The sequence below is a fragment of the Pinus tabuliformis genome, chromosome 9, assembly GCF_031772625.1.
Source record: "Pinus tabuliformis cultivar Carrire ecotype Pingquan chromosome 9, CPIR1, whole genome shotgun sequence".
NCBI lineage: Eukaryota > Viridiplantae > Streptophyta > Pinopsida > Pinales > Pinaceae > Pinus > Pinus tabuliformis.
In genome coordinates this window covers 1,363,319,142-1,363,344,378 of record NC_142307.1, presented here as the reverse complement: position 1 = coordinate 1,363,344,378, position 25,237 = coordinate 1,363,319,142, and positions in this window count along the sequence as shown.

The following is a 25,237-nucleotide window of genomic DNA, read 5'->3' as shown; positions in this document are numbered from 1 at the left end:
GCGCAGCAAGAAGGAATAGATTTTGAAGAGACCTTTGCTCCTGTGGCAAGACTTGAGGCCATCCGAATGTTCCTTGCTCTCTCAAGCTTTCAAAACTTCAAGGTATTTCAAATGGACGTGAAATCAGCCTTTCTGAATGGAGACTTAGAAGAAGAAGTATATATTGAGCAGCCAGATGGTTTCATTCTTGGGAATGATCCAAACCTTGTATGCAGATTGAAAAAGGCTCTCTATGGTCTCAAACAAGCTCCAAGGGCTTGGTACTATTGGTTGGACGAATATCTTCACCAACAAGGCTTTTCAAAAGGATCAGCAGATAGCAATCTCTATATAAAAGTTGAAAATAACAAATTGATAATTCTTGTTGTTTATGTAGATGATATTATCTTTGGCAGCAATGAAGAGACTATGAGTCAAGACTTTGCCTTGGTTATGCAGAAAGAATTCGAAATGTCACTACTTGGAGAATTGACATATTTTCTTGGATTGCAAATCCAACAAAATGAAGGAGGTATCTTCTTGTCTCAAACCAAATACCTCAAGCAGATCTTGAAGAAGTATGGCATGGAAGAGTCAAAGCCAGTATGTACACCCATGGTTACAGGATGCAGCCTCAGTGCAAATGATGAATCAGCAGCAGTTCACCAACCCACTTATAGATCCATGATTGGGAGTTTGCTTTATTTGACAGGTACCCGACCAGATATTACACATGCAGTAGGAATTGTTGGAAGATTTCAAGCCAACCCAAAGGAAACTCATCTTCAGGCAGTCAAAAGAATCTTCAAGTATCTTCAAGGGACCCAAAACTATGGCTTATGGTATCCTAGAAATACAGATCTCACTCTTCATGCTTACACAGATGCAGATTGGGCTGGAAGTGTGGATGATAGGAAAAGCACAAGTGGTGGTGCTTTCTTCATGGGTTCCAGATTAGTATCTTGGTTCAGCAAGAAACAGAGTTCGATTGCCTTATCTACAGCTGAAGCAGAATATGTGGCTGCGGCATCTTGTTGCACACAACTTCTTTGGATGATGCAGACCTTGCAGGACTTTCAAATCACTTGCACTCCACCAGTCTCTATCTTATGTGATAATACAAGTGCAATCAGCATTTCAAAGAATCCAGTCATGCACTCAAAGACCAAGCACATACCAATCAAGTACCATTTTCTTCGGGAACAAGTGCTTGAGCAGAAGGTCAAGTTGGAGTATGTTCCTTCTAAGGAACAAGTTGCTGATATTCTCACAAAACCACTGCCCAGGGAAACTTTTGAATATCTCAGACAAAAGCTGGGAGTAGTTGATGCTTCATCCTGCTGTTAAAGCTTGTCTGTTCTACAGAAAAGTTGGTATACGCATGTTACGTAAGGGATATCCGCGTATATACGCCGATTTGTGCGGGGTAAGTCGCGTGTATGTTGTACGCTTGTTGCAGAAGTATATCCGCGTACATACGCTGGTTTATGCAGGATAAATCGCGTATATGGAGTTCTGAACAGCAAGGGCAAACTCTGGTTTGAAAAGGTCTGAGATGGGTATGTCAGAATTCTTCAGACACAATTTCAGGGGGTGCAGCAGGCACAGGTTCAGGGGGAGCAGCTTAAAAGTCTCATAAAGCATTGTTGGCATTTAGATGTTTTGGTTGTTGGTTTCAGGAGAAGGAGCTCAGAAAGAAATCCTGGTTGCTAATCTAAAAAGATGTTTATCAGATGCTTCTGGTGACTTTCATAAGTCTTGGTCTAGATCTGTTGTCTCTATGTCATGTATCTCTTTTGTGATATCTCTTTTATGGTGTCAAGGTCATGTAACGGCCTATGTTGGTTTCCCCACTATGCCTGGGATGAATGATGTAATATAATTGGTTGTTTCTGATGTGTCCCCTCTTGGTAGGGAGTATGGATGTATGTATTGAGTCTTTTGGTGATAGGAAGGTCCCTTATGGTGTATAACTCTTGGTTCTTGTTGAAGAACATCTCTTGCAGATCTGGCCTACAGTCAGGGGGAGCATGATTCAGCACAGCCAAGCAGAGGTATCAGCATGTACTCAGGGGGAGCACAGCCCTTTGCCCTTGATGACAAAGGGGGAGAATGATTCTAAGGATCTTGAGGTTGCCATCAAGTCCAAAGGGGGAGATTGTTGGCATTTTGGCACAGGTGTGGCGCTATGATACAGGTGTTGTCCTTGATGGCAACTCTCTTTGATGACAGATCTCCGTTCAGACTACAGAATGAAGAGAAATCTCATATACGCAGGTTAATTAAGTCCAAGTTGCGTATACACGCCGTCTATCTGCATACAAAGCCGCGTATACACAGGTTAAATATATACGAAGGCGCGTATACACGCAGATATATGAACAGAAAAGGGCGTATATGTCGGGAAGCTTCCCTTTGGTCCGTGGTAGTTAGTCCTCGGTACTTGAGCCTATGTATTTGGACCAAAGTACCTCGTCAGACGTGTTGATCCTTCTAAGTTGATGGTATTGGATTTCTATGGTTTGGCCCTTGGTATTGAGCAAGGCCTAAGGCTATATAAGGAGAAGAAGATCATTAGGCAAAGACATCTTTTAAAAAGACTTGAATATCTGAAAAGGAAAGAGATCTGGTATGCAGGTTCTGGGTTGCTTGATCTAAGCTAAGGAGAGATCACTTCGGTTGATGGAAGACTAGATCTAAGGACAGATCGGGATCTAATGATTTGAAATGCATTATTATGATATGGTTGATTATGCGTATTTCTAGATCTGCATACTGACGCAATGTTATGTTCTGGGTCTAACTGATGTCTGGTACAGCTGCAAGTTGAGAGAATTTATTTTTAGATTTGTACGCAGGTTGGCTTTGGTAAAAGCGCGTGTATACGCGGTTTTCTCTCATTGAAGTAGCGTATATCTTTTGAAGCTTGATTTTTGGGTTTACAGTTGGGTCTGACTGTTATTGCAGAGTTCTGTAGTCTGCTCTGTGTTCTGGTAACAGGTGATTGACAGGGTTTCAGTGGTTCAGTGATTGATGATGCTAGTATTGGATGTTTTGTGCTTCAATGATCTGTTGTGAAAGTTGAATGAATTGTGGTCTTCAGATTGTAATGTTATGCTTCAGGAATATCCAGTCTGAAAATGTATGAAAGGTGGTACCTGAAAGAAAGAAGATTGTAGGCCTGCACCTACGTACTAGTATCTTGGCTAGTACAAGAGCAAAGGGGGTTGGAGCTCCCTTCCAAGGAAGTTTGGAGAACGAGAGAAGGTTGTAGCCTTCTGCAGGTTGTAGCCTGCGTACTGGTATAAGGCTGCACCAGTACAAAAAGATTGTAAACTGAAGTTTCATATTAAAGAAAGATAGAGACGACTTGCAGCAGGTGGTTTTCACCCACATTGGGTTTCCACCTTATATCATGGTGTTCATGTGTGTGGTTTTTGTGTGATCTGTTCTACTGCATCTGTTTACTCTTAATATGGTGAATAATGTCCTTATGCACTTAACTGGAGATAAACTAACTGAATTATAAGATTTCTGGTTATACGCTGTTTTCTTTAGACACAGTTGCGTGTACACGCTGGTTCACTTAACGAAAGTAGCGTATATGTTTCTGAGCATTGAAAAAGTTTTATAGTTCTGATAATACTGATTCACCCCCCCTCTCAGTATTATTTCCAACATCAAATTGAGCTCCTCATTGTAAATCTCTGCTTTAAAGACACAATAAAAGAAGGCCACCACAGAAAAGTTGGACCGAAGACGTAACCCTGGAGAATAGGGTGAACTCCTTATTAATTTGTTGTGTTCTTGTATTTTCTTACTGTGCTTCCCTTACTGTTTTCCATTTTCTAGTGTCTGTGTATTTTGCAATCTGATCGATCTGTTGCCTAAAATAACATAGTCACACACTAGCACATGAGTTTGTAATACCTTCATTCATTAGTTAATTAACTGAGTTCACTCACGAGTGATTTTCAGATCAAGTGGTATCAGAGCTTTAGGTTGTTAAGGTTAGACAAGATTGTGTTGGTTTAGCTGTTGAATGCTAACTAGATCAAAGCTCAAATTAGGAGAAGGAGAGTTGGTCAAAACTAATCCTGAAATTGGGAGAGTCTATCCTCGGAAGACAATGTCAGAGGAAGGTTCTATGGGACCAGACCCTCAATTCATAGATAGTTTCCTAGCCATAAAGTCCATGGTAGAAGAAATGTATAGGGACTTTAGAAAGCATAAGGATGAAGATTCATTAGGCTCTAAACAAGACAAAGGAGAAGATGAGTCTCACTTCCATGACCACTCAAAAGGAAAAGGGAAAGAGGAAAGCTTTCTCACACCTCCTAACAGCCCTGAACACAAAAAGAAAGCATCTTTGATCAAACTAGATGTTAAATTTGATTTACCTATATATGATGGAGAGTTGAATGCAGAAAAGTTGGACAATTGGATTAGACAAATTGATGTGTATTGCAGAGTGCAGAATATCGACTCAGACAAGAGCAAGATTTAGCTGGCAAGCCTACACCTTGGAGGCACTGCCTTGGTTTGGTGGGAAGGCAGAACCCAAGCTGACATGAAAAGACATGGTAAGACTATCTCTGTCTGGAGTGAATTTGTTTCTGCAATCAAAAAGCAGTTCTATCCATTGGCCTACATGCAGCAAGCCATGATGAGTTGGAAAACTCTTCGACAGTTGAAAGGGAAAAGTGTGCAAGGGTACACTCAAGAATTTAGAAAGAGAGCATTGATTCTAGGAATCTCATTAGACTCACCTGAGACTCTGTTGAAGTACATTGGTGGTCTACACAGCTACATGAGGCACACTGTCCTCATGTTTAATCCCACTAGTATAGATGAGGTATATGTACAAGCTACTCATCTAGAAGCTAGAGGAAAGAATGGAAATCCATAAGTTGGGGGAGCATCCCAACCCACTGCAAGCAAGAATAGGAGAAAAAAAAGCAGAAATGGAAAGCAAGGAAGGCTAACACTGCACAGAAGAGCAAAGCTTCATGCACTCATTGTAAAAGGGATGGGCATGATGATGAGCACTGTTGGATTCTGCATCCAGATCTGAGACCTAAGAAGTTTGAGGGCAAGAAGAAGAAGACTGCTACAGCTAATTAGAAAGATTTGGGGTCAGACTCAGGAGATGAAACAACTATTGCAACCACAGGTATAAGAGGTAAGAATTTTGAAGCATCTACTAGTAATTCTACACAATCTATTATTGATGAAGAAAATGAGATAAAAATGCATGAGATTTTCCATATTCGAGTTATTTCCAAACATCAAAAGATTGATACTTTGTTTGATAGTGGCTCACAAGTAAATTTAATTTCTGAAGCAATTGTAAAGAAGTTGGGATTAGTAATTGCACCTCACAAGAAACCGTACCCATTAGGGTGGTTGAATGATAAAGCACAACTACAAGTGACTAGACAGGGCAAACTCAAGTTTTCTTTTGGGTCAGCATTTGTAGGTGAGGTTGAATTAGACATAATTCCTTTGGATATATGTGGAATTGTTTTAGGAAGTCCTTACTTGCATGACAGAAAAACTATTTTCTATAGAGCTAAGAACAAGTATCTACTTGTTAAAGATGGAATCGAATACTTTGTAAGAGCTCATAAGCTCAAGAATCATTATACTCTCATAAACTCAGGGCAGATGAAACGAATGATAAATTCATGCAAACAATTCTTACTAATGGTTGTAAAGGAAAAGAAACTTGATAAAACCAATGTATTTGAGGGCTGTAATGCTAAACAGCAAGCTGATTTAGAAAAGGTTGTTTCAAAGTATGATATCTTGTTTCAAGAACCTAAAGGTCTGCCACCCAAAAAGGAAATAGTGCATGATATTATTTTGCAGCAAGATGCTCCATTGCCTAACATTGGAATGTACAGGTTGTCCGCTTTAGAGAATGTTGAAATCAAGAAGCAGGTGCAGGAGTTGCTCGAGAAAGGGTTTATCAGACCTAGCACATCACCATGTGGGTCACCAATCATTTTGGTGAAAAAGAAAGATGGCTCGTGGAGAATGTGCATTGATTAACGAGCACTGAATAAGATAACAATCAAAGATCGGTATCCCCTTCCTCGCATAGATGATCTTTTAGATCAATTGAAGGAAGTTGTTTATTTCTCCAAGTTAGACTTGCATAGTGGATACCATCAGGTCAGAGTTGCAGAACAAGATGCATGGAAGGCTGCTTTCAAAACAAAGCAGGGATTGTATGAGGGGTTGGTTATGCCTTTTGGCTTAACTAATGCTCCTGCTACTTTCATGAGATTAATGAATGATGTACATGGACCTTTTCTTGATGATTTTGCTATTGTGTATCTGGATGACATTTTGATATTTAGCAAAACATGGGAAGAACACTTAAAGCATGTTAAGCAGACACTAGATGTTTTGAAAAGAGAAAAACTTTATGTTAAACTCTCAAAATGTGAATTTGTCAAAACATCTCTGAATTATTTGGGTCATATAGTAGGGGGTGGTGAATTGAAGATAGATCCCTCTAAAGTGGCAGTCATTGTGAACTGGCCTAAACCCAAATCTGCTACAGAAGTCAGAAGCTTGTTAGGAGCAGCACAATATTGGAGGAAGTTCATTTCTAACTTTTCCTTAATTGCAGCTCCTTTACATGCTTTAACAGGATTGAACAAGGTGTTTCAGTGGGGAGGCAAACAGCAGAAAGCCTTCAACACCTTGAAAGAAAATATTAGTACAACACCTGTACTAGCACTACCTGATCTTCAAAGACCATTTGAGATCCAAACAGATGCCAGTGACTATGCCATGGGAGCAGTGTTGACACAACACGGTAAACCCATATGTTATCATTCTGAGACATTTAATTCTGCAGTAGTTAACTATCCTACATATGATAAAGAATTGTATGCATTAGTACAGAGTGTGAAAAAGTGGAAACATTACTTAATGGGCAAAGAGACAGTAATACATACTGATCATCAACCACTTCAATATCTACACTCCCAAACTAAGTTGTAGCAATCAAGACACTATAGATGGATGGGTTTTCTACAATAGTTTCATTTAGTCATCAGATGTAAAAGGGGCATACTCAATAAAGTTTCAGACATGTTATCTAGACCCATTATAAATGAATCTACTATACTTAAGCATAATTCTGTGTTACATGAGAGCTACATTGAACAATATGCTCAAGATATAGACTTTAAAGATGTATATGCAACTTTAAGTCAAGGCAAACGAGTAGAAGAATTGGATTATCATGTAAAGGACCGACTCTTATACCATTGTGGGAAGTTATGCATTCCACAAACTGAAAGAGTAAAGATAATTCGAGAAGCACAAACTTCTCTAGTATCAGGTCACTTTGGGGTGAGTAAAACAGTTGCAAAACTGCAAAGATTTTGTTATTGGCCAAAAATGAACGAGACAGTTTCTAGATATGTAAGAGGGTGTACTATGTGTGCTAAAAGCAAGCCCAACAATAGAAAACTAGGCTTGTACACTCCATTACCAGTTCCTTCTCACCCTTGGGAAAGTGTTTCCATGGATTTTGTTGGAGGACTGCCTAAATCTAGGAAAGGTCATGCTTATCTATATGTTGTTTTGGATAGGTTCAGAAAAATGTGTATTTTGATACCTTGTAATAAACAGATTACAGCTGAACAAACTGCAAAAATTTTCTTTGAACATGTATGGGTTCATTTTGGATTACCCACTTCCATTGTATCTGATTGAGACACCCGATTTGTGGGGAAGTTTTGGTCAAGTCTGCGGGAACTGATGGACACCAAACTGAAGAAAAGCACAACTTTTCATCCATAAACTGATGGCCAGACAGAAGTAGTTAACAGGACAGTGATCCAGTTACTCAGAGGATATTGCAGCAAACATCCTAAGCTTTGGGATGAACATTTGTGTTATGTGCAGCATGCTTACAACAGAACAAAACATTCTTCTACCCAGAGATCTCCATTTGAGACTTGTTTTGGTTTCACACCAAGGTCTCCTTTGGCTTTTGTCTTTGGTAAAGACACCACAGTTGAGGGACACAGTGATGTGGATAGGGCAACTAGGTTCATTGAACAAATCCAAGAGATCCACCAGGCAGTACAGGAACAGCTGGAAAAGAGCCAAGCCAAATACAAGGTAAGGCATTACAAGCATCAGATGGAGCATAATTTCCAATTTGGTGACCAAGTCTGGCTGTATATCAGCAAGGACAGGATGCAAGGTGAAGGTAAAAAGCTAAAGCCTATAAGGTATGGACCATTCAAGATACTTCAGAAGATTGGTGAGAATGATTTTTGCCTTGATCTACCAACTTACATGCACATCTACTCAGTCGTAAATGCAGATTGCTTGAGATTGTTTGAACCTTCACTAATTGAGGATCCCGAAGAGCAAAGTCAATTACCTTCTATTGATGACCTGCTACCTGAATATCTTAATGAATTGCAGGAAGACATAGTTTTGGACATGAAGGTGAGGACGATGCGTAGGGGAGATGTTGAGTACCTTAGAGTTGGGCTCAAGGGTTCAAAGCCGAGCAATGCAAAGTGGATAGAGATTGGACAAGTGAGACAATTGTACCCTCACTTAGTCGATGCTTGAAAACCAACTTTTTGTGGTCCAAAATCTTTTTTAGTGGGAAGGCTATGATCCGAATTGGATCCATGAAAATCATCAAAGTTCTATGACTATATTAAATCAGGACAGACTTCAAATTTATGAACAAAGAGCGATCAGGAAGACCTCTGGACAGTGGCAGTTTGCAGCCAGCAAGGAACGACGAGGACCTCGGTCAAAGCGTGCTAACCGAGGCCCATGGAGACCGCGCAGGAGGCAAAACTAGCAGTTAGGAAGCCCGAATCGGGAAACGGAGGCCATTTATGATATGCGATTAGCGCATTGCTAGGCAAAACCCCTCGATAAGGAAAAGCCCCAAAGCGCTCGGTCGCATGGGAAGCCGAGAAACCATGGGGAAAGCGCTAAGGCGAAAGGCGAGTCCCGCGCTCCAAAACCAGCGGTATATCGGAGGCATCCTTGGGCAGTAAGCGGATTTGGCAGAAAACGAGCGATTCCATTCAGCGCACGACACGTGTCTGGTGGATGAGAGAGAAAACCACCTCTCATCACGTGCTAACGGTCGAGCAAGTCAACCACGCGAAATGAGTGAACATCGTAGGATCTGGGGGCTCCAGATCTGACGGTGGAGATTGCACCCGATGGAGAAATCGGATTTGACAGGGGAATTGAGCCGCGGCAAATAAAAGTTTGAGGTCCGATTTGACCGCTAAGTTGGTGGATGAGTTGTTGCACAACGTAACCAAAAACACCGAACCGTCGAGGAAGAGCTAGCGCAGTTCGTGAGAGGACAAGTGGCCACTTCCCTGTGGACGATGGCGATGGCATAGAGGCAGGGAACTCCAAGCAAACAGTAGCAGGCGAACCAAAAGGGTGGAAGAGGAAGCGAACAGACAAAGACAAATTGGCTTTAAGCCATGAACAGATAGAGAACAGAACATAGAAGAAAAAAAAGAAGGAAGAACCATTGAAGAGAACAAAGACAAAGAGGGCGAGAGCAAAGAAAAGACAGTGAAGCAAGAAGCAAAAAACAGAGAGCCGAGCTGACCTAAGGCAGCATCGAGCAGACAGAAAACTTGAGAGGTTTAAGCAATCCCTGTGAGGATCTGTCGGGAATTGAGTACCACATTGGGCTCCTCCCATTAAAAGACCAGAGAGGTCAAGACTTGGAAAGGAAAAGAGTCTGTGCACTCTAGTGGCTTGGGGAATCCAAGAACCACCCTGCCAAGCATTATCTGTTTTAGGAGACTCAAATTGAGCTCCTCATTGTAAATCTCTGCTTTAAAGACACAATAAAAGAAGGCCACCATTGAAAAGCTGGACTGAAGATGTAGCCCTGGAGAATAGGGTGAACTCCTTATTAATTTGTTGTGTTCTTGTATTTGCTTACTGTGCTTCCCTTACTGTTTTCCATTTTCCAGTGTCTGTGTATTTTGCAATCTGATCGATCTGTTGCCTAAAATAACATAGACACACACTAGCACATGAGTCTGTAATACCTTCATTCATTAATTAATTAACTGAGGTCACGAACGAGTGATTTTCAGATCACTTGCCTAAAGTAGACCTTCCACATAAGGGTTGGAGAAATGAAAACAAGGGAGGGAAGAGGAAAAGAAAACAAGGGGATGGATGACATAGTTACCATGATGAGTAGATGGGAAAGCTTTATTAACTTAAAACAACGAATAATTATATACTAGAATTCAAAAAATGTTTTTTCCTTGGGGTTTTCCTTTTCCTGAAAAAGTGAGGTAGAAAATAAAAAATTCAAGCTTTTAAATTCCAAAATAACATTTTAGTTTGGATCATGACTAAATTGGAAAGATAGATATTTGAAAATTTGAATAATTAGTTTTTAAAATGATAAATTTTTGGACTGGGCCATAGTGAGATGAGTGAAATATTTCTATTAAAAATTTGGGGTGATAATGAGATTGAGTATGAAGGTATTTGTTAGATTATTTTCATTATAAATTTGGTGTATGAGAACGCCATCCAATTGATGACAAAAACATCTAAAAAGGAGAGAATGTATGTTGAATTTCAATTATAAATTTCAAACTCAATACAAAGTTTACTTCCATAAAAAATGTTGGTAAACATTGATAGGCATCAAAACACTTATCTCATAATGTCCACATTACCAATATTTAAAAAAATCATAAAATAAAGTAAATTATCACTTTATTATAAACCAACCTAGCTCCATATTAACTTCGTATTTATCAAACACCTGGAGGGATTAAATATTTGGAGGTGCAAAATTTTCCTCAGGTTTTACACTAAAAGAATACCATGGGTTAAACCACAGGGTGTCAAAATTTTTAATTTTATTTAATTTTGTTTTTGTTTTTATTTGACTAAGTCAAAATGCCTAGACAACATAGCATAACATGACATTACAACATCTCTTCCATAATGAGTGTCTTTCAACACAAATAATATTATTTAACTAACTTTTAAATCAATAATTTTTTTATTACAAATATATAAATAACAATAAGAATAAAAATCATTATTACAATAAAATAATAATAATCAAATACATCTAAAAGTGGTTCGTAACGTTAAAAGAATTATAATTTCTATTAATTATTTATCACATATATATAATTAAATAAGATTTCTCTCAAATAGTTAAAAAGAGAAAAACAAATGAAAATAATAATTAATTAGACTATTTGTAAAGCACATTTTTGTCTATAATTTGAATTTATCCTTCTTAATTAATTTTTTTTTTTGTAAGTCGGGGATCTATTCATTAATAAAAAAATAGAGTACATAGTTATCAAAATGCAAGTGGTCTCACCCCGACCGGGTTTTTTGACCAATGTTATCACCATATTACAAAAAAACAGAAGGAGAAGCAGATTAGAAGTTCAAAGCCTGACATGCCAAAAGCACCAAAAGACAAACATAACCAGAAGGACGCCTGTGACCATACTCAATCATCAAAAGTAATTGACACTAGATTATCCGGCCCAATCCCTCCAGGGGGAGGGGGTGGTATGAACAATTAACATGTTTCTCAAAGTGAGCCAACCATGTTTCTAGCTTCTTGACATTCTCTGTTGGAAAATTTTTCCCTTGCCAAACCACCACTATTGTTTCTCTGACATGGCATTGAAAATAATGTTTCTAGTTGAGTGTGGCAATGACGGCCTCATGCTATTCCTTTATGGTCATGTCATATGCTTCTAGACTATCCAAAAGTGACTGGAGCAGGTCGCGTTGAGCAGCAGAGCAGATATGTCGGCTAGTAGTTGAACGTTGTGGAAGACTTGTGCTCCCCTGCCTGCTACTTCAACCTCGTACGCCTGCTCCATGACACTTCCATTCTTACCATCGATAGTTGCACGTCCACCCCACATGGAATCTGCACCTCCTTTTCCACCTCGAGCTCCAGATGACACCCTGACCGCACCACTAGCGACACCCCCCCCACTTGGATCTTGCAATAACCCTATCCCCCTGCGCCACCTCCAAATCACTTCTCAAGCCACCTCGATTGGTAGAGTCAACCATTCGCAAGGGCTGGGAGTGAGAAAACTGTGGTACAGGGCACATGGTGAATGCCCAGGAAAACACCCCCATGACGAGACCTATAACGCTCCTCACAACCTCCCGACAAACCATGAGCCAAAGAAGCTTGAAACCAACCCCAAATCAACCAACAAGAGCCTCCACTTCGGAACTTTCAGCCACCACACGCTATCCAGGAGGGAGACAACCTCGACCACAATTGAATTTCGCGCCAAACAAACCAACACCTCTTTCTCTTCGCTGTCAGGGGAAACACCTGGAAGCAGAGTCGTGGGCCAACTAACTTTGCCCTAGAGCACAATACCCCGAGAGCCTAACCAGAGCCAATTAAAATCTAGAGCAAACACCACCAGACACCCCCCCCGACGACCTCCAAGACCAAATGATAGTCACCCAATTTGGAAAACTCCTAGTTATGATTATGTCCACACTTAAAACATTCCAACCCAAGGCCCCACTACCTTCGTTTCCAGCAGTTTTCCTCCCTAAGGCCTAGGAGATTATACCCCAACATGCAAGCGTCTTAGAGGGCCATGATAAAACCAGAGAGAGGAGGATGACCAAAAGACTCACTATGTACAAAAGACCCAGGCACAACCCCAACCACAGAAAACACTTAAAGAAAAATCTACCAAGCACCGCAAGAATGGACACCAAGTCCAGCCACCTTACCTGCAAATTGCACACAACCCACTAACGGAGGTGACGAACTGGGAACATGCATTAAAACTTGAAGTTTTTGTTGTCTGTTCAAAATGGAGGAAGCAGTGGCGTCGTTTTCTCCACCACTCCAAGACTACCCGAGGGCCGAAGAACCCAACAAAACTACAACTTCTCGGATCAAAGTCTACCAACCACCACACTACCAGCCTAATATAACCTACAACATCCCCAAAATTTTCCATTAATCGCCTTACCTTACCAACACAACTTCCCACAGAGGATGAATGAAATCTCACACACACAACAAATCCTTTCACCTTACATGTTATGTAATGGGAGGTCAAATGATCTATACTCCTCCCCATCTATCGTATAATACCCTTCATTGCCCGTGGCGTCGAGCATGTCTTGGAGATCTAATTAACTTTTAAAACACACTCACTTATACATGTTTATTGGTTAATTTTAATTCAAATTATTTATTATAAAATATTTTATTTTTTATTTTTATATATTCATTAATAAAAGAGTTTGTTATATATATATATATATATATATATATATATATATATATATATATATATAGATATATATTCCCCAAAGAAATATTGTAATTTGATTCTAAAGAACAAAATTACATTTTGTAGATGTTAAATAACATTCGATCATACTAGTCATTGCCTGGTGCTCAATAAAATAAAACTAAAAAAAGAAAAAGAGGAAAAACAATTGGGAGCTTAGTATGAAAACACTAAGCTACCCTTTTCTGCCTTTGTTTTTTTCCACTTTTAGCCAACCACCATAGTTAGGAGTGGTAGATATAATAACCATTTGTTTTTCTTCCACATTTACAAGTATTTCTTTATCAGAGTTCGAACCCCTTGAGCATGAATTATTTGTGTGCCACTTGCCTCTCTTTCAGGGGAGTCTTCTCATTCTGCTGCTAGTGAATTGTAGGCATTGGGTTTGTGGCCGAGCTTGTAACCATAGACCCTACATGCTCAACCCCCTTTCCACTAAAACTTCTTGGGATTTTTGTTCGACAATATTTTCTGTATTTTCTTCCTCCTCTTCTTCGGAAACATGTTGATTTGAGAACTGCCAACCTTTTGGCTTTTAGACCTATCTCTTTTTTCTTTTGGGCTCTTTTTTTTCCCAAGGACACGAATTTTGTAAGTGTCCAGTTTGAGGACAAATGTGACATCTAAATGTTGTATTTTCAAAATCTAGAGGGTGAGTCCAATGAATGTTATTATGAAGCAAAATGATATGATTAGGTAAACCTTTACTAAGGTCTACCTAAGTGCATATCCCGACAAAAATAAGATTCCTTTTGTGACTCTATTTGAATCCATCTTTAAAAATTATCCCAAAGAATTGTTGATCCCTTCTAAAGCTTTTTGATGCCAAAAGTGCGGAGGGAGATTATGTAACCTGATCCATATTGGCATTTTGGATACGACTATGGAATTAACATCGAAACCCAGAAACCATGGAGTCATAAAAAGACCTGCACTACCTAGAACCATGGTCCCTCTTTTAAAGCATAATCCAAATCTTTTGATGTATCGAATTTTTACACAAGAAATCCCTTGGAATATAAATGAATATCACAATTTTTAGTTCAGATGGAGAAAATCCATTGATGGAGGTCATCTGATTTGGGCCAGAAGCCGTTGAATCTACATATAATTGCTCTAGATGAAAATCAGAGTAAAGATCTGTAACAACCCTGGTTACTAATCCATGTAAAAAATATAAGACCACGGTTGATGGGACACTTATTCCAAGCTGAATGGTGGGAAAGACATCCTAGTGTGGGTGTTCATTTCGATTATTATGGCTAAAGGAAATTGCCAAAGGAAATGGAAAAGACTTTGGAAAGGAAAAATGGCATTTTTGATAGATTTATTTATGAAAATAATGGAAATTAGGAGAAAAGGAATGTGAAAGGTCACAGGTTGAATGTGAGGAGGAAAATGAAGGAAAATAATGGAAAATGACGAAAATAGAGGCCTCATTGATAAAAGGGTTTCTGAGTATCAGTTGGCAAGATTTTGCTCAACATTGGGTCAAGAAAGACAAATAAGGCAAGAGGAAGTAAGGAACAAACAAGGAAGAGCGGGATCAAGCAACTACAACAGGATTCTTTGCAGGTATCAATTTGCATGTGTGATTTCCTTGCTAGATTTGGAATGCATGTATTGCATGTGGTTCTTTGTTGTTATGGCATGGCTTTTCCAGGTGTGATAGTGTTTTTAGCCTAGCCTTGCCATTTCCGGATAGCCATGGTGTGATGGGGTTCTCATGTTTTGGTTGAGCTAGATTATCGAACATATTCAAAGCTGAGTGAGGTGGATCTCTAAAAGGAATAACACATGGCCTAGTGATCCCTAAACTGAACTATGGATTACGGTAAAGACATTGGCCTAGTGACCCCTGAGCTGGACTGTGGGTTGCAGTAAATCCAGGTATTGTGTGCATCGGTGTGCCTAGGAATCCTTGTCGGTGAATGGTGAGATATATGGTAAGGCCTAGAGGTGGTTTCCCTTGATTAGGCCTAGGAATCCTTGCCGATGAATGGTGGGATATACGGTAAAGCCTAGAGGGTGGTGTCTCGGTTTAGGGCCTAGTGATCCTTGGATTAAACTATGGTCCTTGGATTAAACTATGGAGTGCGGTAAAGCCTGAGAGACTAGGAGGCAGGAAAATTCCTCACAGTGTAGGTGGATAAATGCAGTGGCATACATGCTTGTTTTTCCCTAGTGATCTGGTGGAGATCATGGTAAAGCTTGTTATTACATGTTTATTATGTTGGCCTAGTGATCCAGGATGGATTACGGTAAAGCCTAGTTTCTATTGATGAGGGTGAGGTGATTTAGCCTCGGGATGCCCTGGTTGGTTCTTTTGGTTTGAGTCCCACATTCATGCTTGGAATATGACACATGGATGATTGGCTGAAGAGAGATCTGGCTCCGCTAATCTATGGTCGAGTGGAATGTGGTAGTCCCATACCGAGTTGGATTTTTCATTCATTAATAAGAGGTTCTTTCCTTGATATCTTATGTGTAAATGTACTGGTTTATATGTGGATCTTATAATTGACGTATTCTTGATATTTTTGTTGTTATTATGTTGGTTATGACCATGTATTATGACAATGATGATGTATGGCTCTCCTCATGTTTTAATTTGTAAATGAATGAAAAATGTATCTATGACCTAATAGATGATAATGTAGCTAATGATATAAGGGAACAATGCTTATTAGCGATTCTCAGATAATTACGAGACCCCTATGCTTAAATATGTTGTTTACACCTGTAGATTACATATTTTTGATATGTTTGATGAAATGTTTGCCATGGCTAGTAGGGGTTTAGTTAATCCCTTGTTCAAGTAATTGCATTTGTATCATCATTCCCTTGTTATATTTTTGTTCTAAAGGTGTCATTTAATTATGGGCAGTGACATGGGCTCTGGGCCTGAAAAAGTGGCTCAAATCCCAGGGATGCTAGACATCATTAAGAAAAAAAGTGCCTGGATGCTGACATGGCATGTTGTGGGAGAGTCCAGAGTCGTCTAGACGTAGTCATGCCCATATCATGGGACAGTGCGAGATTTAATTGGTCGAAAAACTCAGTGGGACCCAGGGGTTGGTTACTTGAGAGGTTGGGATGGTTCCTGGGAGTCCTCGTGCTGTTGTGGAAGGTTTGTATGTTGTGTTTCTATCAATTCCATTTCCTTAAAGTCATATAGGAGGTTGAATCCCATCATAGTAGCCTATTGTCACATGTTTACCCTAGTTGTCCGATTACTTGGGTAGATGTGGGAGGAGGGTGTTATAGAGTGGTATCAAAGCATGGTTCACCCCTCGGACTAAATGGGCGGTGTGTTGGTCATGCATTTATGTCGGTTTCATATGTGTTCCTTATGCTTGTAGTCCATGTGCTTGTTGCATTTACATGGTGTTGATCATGGTTGTAGTGATGTCGTCATGTGAAGGTTGAAGGTGTTGTTGTAGGATGTGTCGTCATGAGTGTATGGGTGTATATGCATTGTTATGCATGCCAGTGTCTATATGCAAGCATTATCATGGTTATGGTTATGCATGTATGGTAGGTTAGACATGCATTGTGAGGTCATTGTATGCAATTAGGTCATCATGATGATATTGGTATGTTATGATGCTAATGTGTTGGCTGAGATAGAGCAGGAGATGTAGATCATCAAAGTGAAGTTGCAACATTGGACCTCGAGGCAAGAGCATGTTGTCCTACAGGTTGTATGTTGGGCATGCATGTATGTAGGTTAAGGATTGTTATATGCATTAGGGTTATATACATGTTTTTCATTCTATTAATGTCATGGTTACATTCATGATACATGCTAGTTGATTAGTGTAGTCATATACACATGTGTCAGATAGTAAAAAATGATAGTAACTTGTGGTGGTATGCATTGTTATTGTTGTTAGGTAACTTGATGATTAGGTTATATGTTGTTGATGAGCCTAGTAAATAACTTGTTGTTTTTATGTGCTAGTAAATTGATGATTAAGGTTATTACATTAAGATCTTGATGTTATATGTATCATACTAATTTGGATTGGTCTATGCAAATGATTAGGGTTATGACATTCAGGTATGAGTTAATATGTTGTGATATTTGTTAGTTTTTGTAACATCGGATGTGTTCTAGCCACGAAATTTGGTGGAGAGGCTAGAATACATGGGATCTCCAAAACCATAAATCGTTTCTAGAAATTCCACCTAGAGACGACTTAATTAAAATAATTAATTAGTTTTTTAATGTTTCCTAATTCTAAACTTAGGGAATATGATTAATTAAAGGGTATTAATTAGTTCATGGTGAGAATCTTCTAGAGAAATAATTGGATCGAGTTCTAGTTAATCTTAGCCGTCAATTAAGCTTTAATCATGGTTGTTGATGTCTCAATGAGAGATTATAAGAAGAAACTCGATGGGGCTTGAAGAACACACACCAGCAATTAGATTTCACTGGGAGATCGATTTCCTGTGTAGCAACTCTGAGTTTTCGAAGAGAGATCTAGTGAACTCGAAGTAGTGAGAGAGGGGCAGAGATAGTAAGGTCGGAGGAAGTTTTTCTAGTTCCGGTGAGTGCACTGCAGAGAGGCAGCATAGAGCCACACAGAGGCAATGTAGTGCTTTGGAGGGGATTCCATATTTTGCTGGGGAGAAGCAGTGATTCAGTGCTACAAGCCGAAAAGAGAGTCTACAAGCTAGGAGGATCCTTCTTCCAGACACCAACTGATCAGATAGCGAGATGAAAAGCAGTTCTGAGTTGTGGGACCCAGTACTACGTAGGCTGACGTAGTGACTGTGCAAAGGCAACAAAGGGAAACTCAAATTGAGTCAAGGACAGTGTCGGACCTCCTGTGGGAGTGAGATTTTTCTCACTAAATTTATTGTCAGTCATTTCTCTGTATGGATTTCTATATATGAGCATCCATAGTCTTGTATTCATATTTACTACTGCATAATATTAAAACCCTTAGCTCCTGCACCGGTTTTATCGAGATGGGTTTTTCCAGGGACTTAGTCCAAAAATAATTGTGTATTTGTGTGTGTGTGCATTTATTCTTCCAACATTTTTATTTCTTCCGCGGTATTTATTTTGTGAAGGTTGTAGTATATTCGTTTCGATATTTGTCGTAGCACACAACAAATAATTTGTTTAATTAAATTAACAAATAGAAGAAATAACATCAGTTGTTGTAATAGGATTCAATGTTAGCCAAATTTTCACATGGTATCAGAGCACAACTTGTAAGACAGAGAACTCAGTAGGAGAAGGTAAGAGGGATTTCATAGCTTTGTGTAGGCAGCAGTTCGAAACCCTCAAAGGAAACACAATCCTTTTGGCCAGAAGGGTCAATTTTTAAGGAAAAAATTAATTCTCTGAGAGAGTCGACAAAGAATAAATTTTCCAGATCAAAGATTACCAAAGGCAGAGGGAGAAACAGTGTTTTCCTTACAGAGCAGATCTTCAGCTAGGACGTAGTTATTTGCAGCAGTTTGCTAGTGGAGAATAGCGTCAAGAGGAAGGAAGAGTACACACTGAGGGAATTCTTTCCTCAGGGAACTTCTAGTCCAGAAGTTTGATTTTTCACTACAGAGGAGCAGTAGTTGTGAGTAGATTTTCCCACTCCAGCAGGGAATGTGTAGAGCTAGTCAACAACTGCGAAAAGGAAAAGAGAAGGAGTTCAATTTTTTGTAGAGATGGCATCAACGAGGTTAAGAGATCAAGATCAGTTGGACGGAGCCTCCAACTATGTGATCTAGAAGGCAATAATTTCCTATCTTCTAGATGAATACGAGCTCAAACCCTACATCAATAACATGGTAGCTATACCCACATATGCAGATTAGATGAAGACCTACAAGAAGGAGATGGAGAAAGTAAAGAGGTTGATTCTCGATGGGTTTCGAGATCACGTGGTGTCTCACGTACTGGGAAAAGCCATGCATATGTGGGAAGCTCTTGCTATGCTATACCAGGGATCTTCCGAAAAGCGAAAGATGTATCATGAGGAGAAGCTGAGATGTACAAGGATGTAGAAAGGGGAGTGCATAGACCCCTTCCTCACTAGGATTCAAGATGTCCGAGACTAGCTATCTACAGTAGGGTCAGCGCCCCAGCCTACAGAATTGGTGTGGTTAGCTCTAAACAACGTTTCCGAAGACTAGCAGGTCTTTGTCCAGAGTATTCTGGGCAGAGACAAGTTGCCAGATTGGGATCAAATGTGGGTTGATCTGCAGCAAGAGGAGATGAGGCGAGATTTGGTGAAGAGAACCATCAGTGGCACCAGCAGCAGCAGTGGGATGAAGCAAGTGAAGGAAGAGGAGAATGTGGCCCTCGCATCAAAGGGGAAGCAAGAGTAGCACAGGAGGAAGAAGTACCTTTCCAAGGTCAAATGCTTCAGATGTGGTGAACTTGGCCACTACAACACCCAGTATCCTCTCAAGAAGAAGGACAAGGAGGATAAGTAGGACCAGGCGACAACTCATGCAGAGATTGACATGTTGTCCTCTAGATTAGAGGAAGAGTTTGCCATGGTTAGCAATATACCTTGAGGAGTGAGGTGGACTGATTTGGTTTTGTAGCCCCAGAGAGCTGCAAGATGGGCAGGATTATTGAGGAGGTCCACCTCATGAATAATTACCTTTCTACAGGAGCCCATAACATGTAGTAGCAGGATGGATCAGTGGTAGATGGTGCAGTGAGATGCTAGAGTGACAGATGCAGTGGCTAATAACGGTCAGATACTAGGCAACACAATGCAGAGTTGGAAGCAGTGCAGTTGGCACATAGCAGAGTCAGCAGCAGTGTAGAGGCTTCAGTGACAGTGCAGAGACTAGCAACAGCCAGAGACTCGAGAGACAGATGCATCATATTGATCACAGTTGATTCATTATTTTGGATGCTTTTCAGTTGCAGTTGTTACAGTTGCAGCAACAATAGATGGAGAGGGATTTGCAGTGCAGATGCAGTGTTGGCAACTATTTAGTAGGGCCAGTAGTAGAAGAGATGTAGCGTATATCAAAGTTGCACAATAGTTGGTGGGCAGCAACATCCAGACATCAACAACATGACAGGAGGTGGTGTAGAGACAGGGTGTTGCTTCAATGGGTTGCAGTGCTAGAACACATTCCTTGCTAAGAGGGATTGTTAGTTTTTGTAGCATCGAATGTGTTCTAGCCACGAAATTTGGTGGAGAGGCTAGAATACATGATATCTCAAAAACCCAAAAATCGTTTATGGAAATTCCACATGGATACGAATTAATTAAAATAATTAATCAGTCTTTTAATGTTTCCTTAGTCTAAACTTAGGGAATATAATTAATTAAAGGGTATTAATTAAGTCATGGTGAGAATCTTCTATAAAAAGACTTGGATCGAGTTCTAGTTAATCTTAGCCATTGATTAAGTTTTAATCACAGTCATTGATGTCTCAATGAGATATTATAAGAAGAAAATCGATGGGGCTTGGATAACACACACCAGCAGTTTGATTTCACTGGCAGATCGATTTCTTGTGTAACAGCATTGAGTTGTCAGAGAGAAAGCTAGTGAGCTCAAAGTAGTGAGAGAGGCATAGAGATAGTAAGGTCGGAGGAATTTTTTCCAGTTCCGGTGAGTGCACTGAAGAGAGGGAGTGAGTGCCACATAGAGGCAGTGCAGTGCTTTAGAGGGGGTTCTGTATTTTTCTAGGGAGAAGCAGTGATTCAGTGCCAAAAGTTGGAAAGAGAATCCGGAGGCCAGGAGGATCCATCTTGCAGACATCAACTGATCAAATAGCGAGAGGGAAACCAATTCCGAGTTGTGGGATGCAGTACTATGTAGGATGACAGAGTGACTACATAGAGGCAACAAAGGGCAACTCAACTTGAGCCAATGTCAGTTTCAAATCATTTGTAGGAGTGAGATTTTTCTCACTAGATTTTTTGTCAGTCGTTTCTATGTATGGATTGCTAGATTTGAGCATCCATAGTCTTGTACACATATTTACTACTGCATAATATTAAAACATTTAGTTGTTGCATCGGTTTTCTCGAGTTGGGTTTTTCCGGGGACTTAGTCCCAAAATAACTGTGTATTTGTGCATGTGCGCATCTATTCTTCCAACATTTTTATTTCTTCCGCAGTATTTGTTTTATGAAGGTTGCAGTGTATTTGTTTCAATATTTTCCGTAGCACACAACAAATAATTTGTTTAATTAAATTAACAAATAGAAGAAATAACATGAGTTGTTGCAATGAGATTCGAGGTTAGCCGAATTTTCACAATATTATGTCATACTAATCTAGATTGACTGTGCAGATGTTATTATTATGTATGAATGATAATTGTTTATGAGTTTATGATGTGAACATGTTAGCTAGTGACTATTATGGATATCATGACCTTATTTATGTTTGAGTTGAAATGTTGTGAAGTTATATCGTGCTAATCTAGATTGATTGTGCAGACAAGGTAGCCTCTCCTGAGATACATTAAGGTATGGTTTTTTTTATGTCTTCTATTTGGTGTTTGAATGTTTGACTATGTCATTTATTTGGTGTTTGAGTGTTTGGTGTCTATTATGCCATCTATATGTTGTTTGAATGTTTGATTACTTGAATGATATGAGTATGCGTCTAAAAGATTTCTTGCCGAAATGATCTTGTTTTAAGATGGTTGTACTAATACATATGTGTTGAGATAACTGACATGTACTCGAGTGTAGTAGGTGATAGTTGTAGCATTATGCATTATCATTGATGACGGTGAGTTGATTGTTGAAGTATGACATGATTGTTAGTCTTTGTAAAGGTGGATTTCAAATTGATAGATATGATTTTATTGATATTTGGAACATGTGGTTGACATGTGTAAACAGTTGCAGGAAACATGCTTGGTATTAGTGTGACAAGGTAACAATTGATGTGTTTATATAACTAACAGTTGGGTGATGTGACAGTACATAGTAAGCCTCGATTGCAACAAGGTAAAAAGGTAAAAGAAAGGAATTGGGCAAGAATTCCTTTGGCTATGTTTGGAAACCCTAATTCCAAACGAATGAGTGCTTTGCATACCAGAAGTATTCTTAACCTTGATTTCATCTGACATTATGTGGGTATGTGCTATATTCATGGACATGTATTTGACAGGTACATCAACTAGTTTCTAGTTATGGTTGGATCCGTCAAAGGGTTGGAGTCCCTTGAGAGACAACTTGGATGTGTTTAGTTGCAAGCAACGTGCTTGGCACAAGAAGGTAAGGTAACTAGTGTATTGTTATGCTTATTTATGCACTAAGAGTTATGTGTTTATGTCAATATGATGCAGGGGATTGCATGGCAAGAGACTTCCATGAAATTTTGAAGAAGGATCAGGTTGAGCTTTCCTTTGGAAGCACTAGGAACCATGGGGATCGAGTCATGGTGTTTGTTGAAAGTCTTGTGATTTCGATTCTTTGTTCTTTGTTTGCGCTTGATTTGAAACTTTATTTATGTCTAGTGTATGGTGATACCACTTTGGTTGTGGGGTCATACTGTTTTTGGTTTTCACGGTTTTCTTCTTGTTTGGTTCTTGTTCTCGCCTTTTATGTTTTTGAGGGTCTTGGGAATTGGTTGGAAAAGAGAAAAGTTAATGGAGCTCAGGGAGAGCTGAATGAAAGCTAGCAGGTAATATAAGACCCGAATGAAGCTTGGTGCATGAGTTAGGGAAGTTGAAGGTAAGAGTATGATAATCGGTTGGATTGGTTCGATCCATTGGTGTAAATGGACAGTGGCAGTGCAGTCATGAGAAAGGTAACAAAAAAGGTGAAGTAAATGGATCTCAGGCTTCAGATGCCTTGGCTATGTTGGGAACGATTGTTCTCAATATTGTGCATGTTGTGCACAGATAAAGGGTGTTATCTTAACCTCGACCTTATGATATTTGGTAATTATGTTATGATCATGATTATTTTGATGTTTATATATGTATACATGCATGCATGTATGTATGTATGTATGTCGTTGTCTAACAGGGTCATCATGGATCATGGTTATTTAATGCTAATGTTTACATGTATATATGTGTGTATGTATGTCGTTGTCTGACAGGATCATGATTATTTTATGCTAATGTTTATGTATATGTATCTATGTATTTATGTCACTGTCTGACAGGGTTGTCAGGGATCATTCTTGTGGAGGAATGATTTCTTATGCAGGTGAGTGGCATGACGAGGTTCTTGGTCTCCTGAGGAATCAAGTAGGGAGAGTAGTCATGAAAAATATATGAGGTCAGTATCATGTGGATATGAATTGATATTGTATGCTTGTATTATGCCTATGTTTATGTTATGACAAGTAACTCCAAGGGATACATTAGCGAAATGAAAGCAGTGTGGTCTGCGGCATATTGGGACAAGCATGGATAAGGCATTGGAAGTAAGGTTGCTTGGTAGTGACAATGTGGTTTTGGATGTGTGTTACTACTATTGTGCATATGTTGTATATGTTGTACATGTTGCATCTGTGATGTTGTGCGCATGTGGTGTTGTGTATATATAGTATGTGTACATGTTGTTTATGCAATGTTATGTACATGGTGGTAGAGAGAGTGTTGTGTGAATGTTTCATATCTAGTTTTGGGTATAGATGGTGCTATGTACATGTTGGATATGCAGCTCTATGTACATATGGCTATGCGGCGTGGTGTGCATATGGTGGTGTGCACATATTGGATATGCAGTGCCGTGTACATATGATGTTATGTACATGTTGGATATGCAATGCTATGTACATGTGGTGTTGCATGCATGTTGTACATGTGGTTTTATGTACCTATGGTGTTATGTGCATGATTGTACAAGTGGTGCTATGTGCATATGGTGTTGTGTACATGTTGTACAAGTGGCATTTTGTGTAGGTGGTGTTGTGTACATGTCGTGCATGTGGCGCTGCGTACATGTGGTGTCGTGTATATGTTGTGCATGTGGTATTGTATACACGTTTTATAGGTGGCATGTTGTACATGTGGCATTGTGTACACATTGTGCAGGTGGTGTTGTGTACATGTGATGTTGTGCACACGTCGTGCAAGTGGTGTTGTGTATAGGTGGGACTATGTACATGCTATACATATGGTACTGGTGTACATGTGGTATTGTGTGCATGTCGTACATGTTGTGTTGTGGGCATAAGGTACTATGTATGTGCATTATGTAGTCATGGTATCGTGACATATGTATTCATGGTGTTGTACTTTGTGTATGTATTTGTGTTGTGTGTACACCGAGTGTAGGTGTATGTATTGTGTTGTGGTGTACACCAGATGGAGGCGTATGTATTGTATTGCATTGTACATTGGGTGTAGGTGTATGTGTTGTATGTCAAGTGTAGGTGCATGTATTGTATGGTGTTGTATGTCGTGTGTGGGATGTACACTATGTGTATGTGTACATGGTTGAAGAGAAGGTATTGGGCGTTTATCGGGTGTGCCAACTAATCCTATGTGCATACAGAATAAGGACAAAGGTAGAAGCTAAGGATTGATTAAAGGATAAGTATCTGTATTTTATTTCAGTTTTATTATGCATGTGATTTATGATTATGGTCTATGATGATTACATGTGATCTATGATTATGGTTTATGATGGTTACATGTGATTTATGATTTTGACCTATGATGGTTGTGTTTTGAGCTAACATGGCGTGATATGTTTATACATGATGATTTGGTCAAAGGTGTTAGTTTGACTTGTCGTGATAGGAAGCGAACATAATTGCAAGTGTACCTTGTTAATGGGCCACCAATGAGGTATGATTTGAAGTTATTCAATTTATTTTGAATCTAATGGAAATTATGTGCTTGGTACAAGAAAGCATGAAGTTCCTGGTTGGGTGGTCAAAACTAACGACAAATATTAGCAACAACAACAAAA